This window comes from Triticum dicoccoides, chromosome 3B, assembly GCF_002162155.2.
Source record: "Triticum dicoccoides isolate Atlit2015 ecotype Zavitan chromosome 3B, WEW_v2.0, whole genome shotgun sequence".
NCBI classification, from domain to species: Eukaryota; Viridiplantae; Streptophyta; class Magnoliopsida; order Poales; family Poaceae; genus Triticum; species Triticum dicoccoides.
In genome coordinates this window covers 444,288,623-444,293,364 of record NC_041385.1, presented here as the reverse complement: position 1 = coordinate 444,293,364, position 4,742 = coordinate 444,288,623, and positions in this window count along the sequence as shown.

Below are 4,742 nucleotides of genomic sequence, written 5' to 3'. Positions count from 1 at the left end.
AAGAATTTGGCTAGCATGAGGGGGGAAGGCAAGCTCAACATGTTGGATGATCCATGACAATATACTTTATTTCGGATATAAGAAAACATAACCCATTACATTGTCTTCCTTTTCCAACATCAACTTTTTAGCATGTCATATTTTAATGAGTGCCCACAATCATAAAATATGTCCAAGATAGTATATTTATATGTGAGAACCTCTCGTTCTTTATTACTTCCTATTAATTGCAACGATGATGAAAACTATGTTTGTCAACTCTCAACAAGTTTTATTCACCATACTCTTTATATGTGAAGTCATTACTCTCCATAAGATTAATATGATCTCGTTGTTTCTTTTAATTCCCTCTTTTTTCTTTAATTCCCTCAAGATCATAACAGGATAATCAAGCCCTCGACTGAACACTAATCCTTATTATATATATAGCTCACGGACTTGATTAAACAGAAGGATCATAAAGCAAAACTCAAAACTAAATCATACTAAAACTTTATTCTAATAGATCAAGAGATTACCAAAAGGATCGAACTAAGAAAAACGATAAAGATAGGAGTGTGATGGTGATACGATACCGGGGCACCTCCCCCAAGCTTGGCAGTTGCCAAGGGGAGTGCCCATACCCACGTGTTTATGTCTCTTTCTTCAGAGGTGGTGATGGTGATGACGATGACAATTGTGCCCTCAGCTTCTTCATATTGTAATTGAGGAGAGCAATTTCCTCCTTTAAATCATCGACCTCCGATTCCAGCTTCAAGATCTTGTCATATAAATCTCCTTTGCTTTTCTGCCGAAAACGAGAAGGAATAGATCGGTTGTTAGATAGTTTAGCCCTCTTAGGGAGACTAGACTTATTGAACTTCACGTGCATATCCCCAGGTTGAGGTAGAGGGACATCCTCCTCCTCCTAACTTGAATCATTGATCCTCATCAAATGAGCATCCTCCTCATCATCCATAGTTCAACCACAAGGAGATAGATCCCCTTAGGTCTTTGGTTCAGCAATGAGATGTGAGACATAGCTCTCTCCATCGGAATCCTGAGATGACATCTTGCTCTGAATCTGCTACAAAAACAACTCAAAACAAACACAGACAATAATTGCATGGTACGGTGGTCAGAACCTTCGGGAGATTATATAATGAATTTTTACTGACCAAAAGAAGTATCCTGCAAGAAAACAGAGTCCGGAGAGCACACGAGGTGCCCATGAGGCAGGGGGCGCTCCCAGGAGGGTAGGGCGCGCCCTCCACCCTCGTGGATGCCTCGTGTTCTTCCCGGACTACTTCTTATTTTCCTATTTTTTTAATATTCCAAAACAGAGAAAAAATGCCATTAGAATTGTTTTGGAGTCGGTTTACTTATCGTACCACATACCTATTCCTTTTCGGAGTCTGAAACGTTCTGTAAAGTGTCCCTTATGTATTCCTCCGGGGTTACGGTTTCAATAACATTGGTTTCAACATTTACGGGATTACCTGAGATATAATGTTTGATCCTTTGACCGTTCACCACCTTCGGATTTGTGCCTTCGAAGTGGTTGATTTTTATGGCACTGGAACGATTGACCTCCTCGATAACTTAAGGGCCTTCCCATTTAGAGAGAACTTTTCCTGCAAAAAATCTTAAAAGAGAGTTGTATAGCAAAACATAATCACCTACATTAAACTCACACTTTTGTATCCTTTTGTCATGCCATCTTTTGACTTTTTCTTTAAACAGTTTGGCATTCTCATAGGCTTGAATTCTCCATTCATCAAGTGAGGTAATTTCAAATAGCCTCTTCTCACCGGCAAGTTTGAAATCATAATTGAGCTCTTTAATGGCCCAATACGCCTTATGTTCTAGTTAGAGAGGTAAGTGACAAGCTTTTCAATAAACCATTTTATAAGGAGACATACCCATAGGATTTTTATATGCGGTTCTATAGGCCCATAATGCATCATCAAGTTTCTTGGACCAATTCTTTCTAGATCTATTAACAGTCTTTTGCAAAATTAATTTGAGCTCTCTATTACTCAGTTCTACTTGGCCACTAGACTGTGGGTGATATGGAGATGCAATTCTATGATTAACATCATATTTAGCAAGCATTTTACGGAAAGCACCATGAATAAAATGTGAACCACCATCGGTCATTAAGTATCTAGGGACTCCAAACCAAGGAAAAATAACTTCTTTGAGCATCTTAATAGAGGTGTTATGATCAGCACTACTAGTTGGAATAGCTTCTACCCACTTAGTAACATAATCAACAGCAACTAAAATATGTGTATACCAATTAGAGGAAGGAAACGGTCCCATATAATCAAAGCCCCAAACATCAAATGGTTCAATAACAAGTGAATAATTCATAGGCATTTCTTGACGTCTACTAATATTACCGATTCTTTGACATTCATCACAAGACAAGACAAACTTACGGGCATCTTTGAAGAGAGTAGGCCAATAAAAACCGGATTGCAATACCTTATGTGAAGTTCTATCTCCAGCGTGGTGTCCTCCATAAGCCTCGGAGTGACACTTGCGTAGGATCTGTTCTTGTTCATGCTCAGGTACACTTTTTCTTTTGCAGGTATGTGAAACTAGGTGGTATAAATTTGGCAACAATGTAATTAGCATAATCAGCATACCATGGAGCCGTACGAGAAGCATTTATGACAGCTAATTGTTCATCAGGAAAGCTATCATCAATAGGTAGTGGGTCATCAAGAACATTTTCTAACCTAGACAAGTTTTCTGCAATGGGGTTCTCAGCTCCCTTTCTATCAATAATATGCAAATCAGATTCTCGTAGTAAGAGAACCCATCTAATAAGTCTAGGTTTAGCATCTTTCCTTTCCATAAGATATTTAATAGCAGCATGATCAGTGTGAATGATTACTTTAGAGTCAACAATGTATGGTCTGAACTTATCACAAGCAAATACAACTGCTAAAAATTCTTTTTCAGTAGTAGCATAATTTCTCTGGGCACTGTCTAGAATTTTACTAGCATATTGGATAACATTTTGTTTCTTATCAACCCTTTGTCCTAGAACAGCACCTATAGCATAATCACTAGCATCACACATAATTTCAAAGGGTAAATTCCAATCAGGTGGCTGAACAATAGGTGCAGAAATCAAAGCTTTCTTAAGTATTTCAAATGCTTCTACACAATCATCATCAAAGACAAAAGGAATATATTTTTGTAAGAGGTTAGTCAGAGGCCTGGAAATTTTAGAGAAGTCTTTAATGAACCTCCTATAAAAACCGGCATGACCAAGGAAACTTCTTATACCTTTAATGTCCTTGGGACATGGCATCTTTTCAATAGCGTCAACTTTAGCTTTATCAACCTCAATACCTCTTTCAGAAATTTTATGCCCCAAGACAATACCTTCATTAACCATAAAGTGGCACTTCTCCCAATTCAAGACAAGATAAGTTTCTTCGCATCTCTGCAAAACTCGATCAAGGTTGCTCAAGCAATCATCAAAAGAAGTTCCATATACGGAAAAATCATCCATGAAAACCTCAACAATCTTTTAACAAAAATAAGAGAATATAGCCAGCATGCATCTTTGCAAGGTGGCAGGTGCATTACATAAACCAAAAGGCATACGTCTATAAGCAAAGGTACCGAAAGGGCAAGTAAAAGTGGTCTTATCCTGATCCTCTTTTGACACTGGTATTTGAGGGAAACCAGAATAACCATATAGAAAGAAAAAATGGGTATGTTTAGATAATCTTTCTAGCATTTGATAAATAAAGGTAAAGGTAATGATCTTTTCTAGTAGCTTTATTTAATTTGCAAAAATCAATTATCATCCTATAACATGTAACAATTCTTTGTGGGATCAATTCATCTTTATCATTAGGAACAACAGTAATACCTCCCTTCTTAGGGACATAATGGACAGGACTTACCCACTGACTATCAGCAACGGGATAAATTATACCTGCCTCTAGAAGCTTTAGTATTTCTTTTCTTACCACTTCTTTCATCCTAGGATTTAACCGTCGTTGGTGATCAACAACCGGTTTAGCATCTTTCTCCAATTTTATCTTGTGTTGGCATAGAGTGGGACTAATGCCCTTAAGGTCATCAAGAGTATATCCAATAGTAGCATGGTGCTTCTTTAGAGATTTCAATAATTTCTCCTCTTCCTGCTCTAAAAGGTTAGCACTAATAATAACAGGACATATCTTCTTTTCATCAAGATAAGCATATTTTAGAGTATCAGGTAATGGTTTAAGCTCAAACACGGGATCACCCTTGGGTGGTGGAGGATCCCCTAGGATTTCAACAAGCAAGTTGTGTTTCAAAATGGGTCCCTATTTAAATAATACTTCATCTATTTCCCTTCTTTCATCCATAAACATATCATTTTCATGGTCTAGCAAATATTGTTCTAGGAGGCACGGCAATAGAAGCAAGACCAATAATTTCATCCATACTAAGCAATTCTTTATCATGGGGTTGTCTACGAAATTTAGCAAAGTTAAAGTCATGAGACATATCCCCTAACCCAATCGTAACAATATCCTTTTTGCAATCTATCCTAGCATTAACAATATTCAAGAAGGGTCTACCAAATATAATGGGACAAAAGTCATCTTGTGGGGGACCAAGAACAAGAAAATCAGCAGGATATTTAACTTTCCCACACAAGACTTCAACATCTCTAACAATCCCAACTGGTGAAATAGTATCTCTATTGGCAAGCTTAATTGTAATATCAATGCCTTCTAACTCAG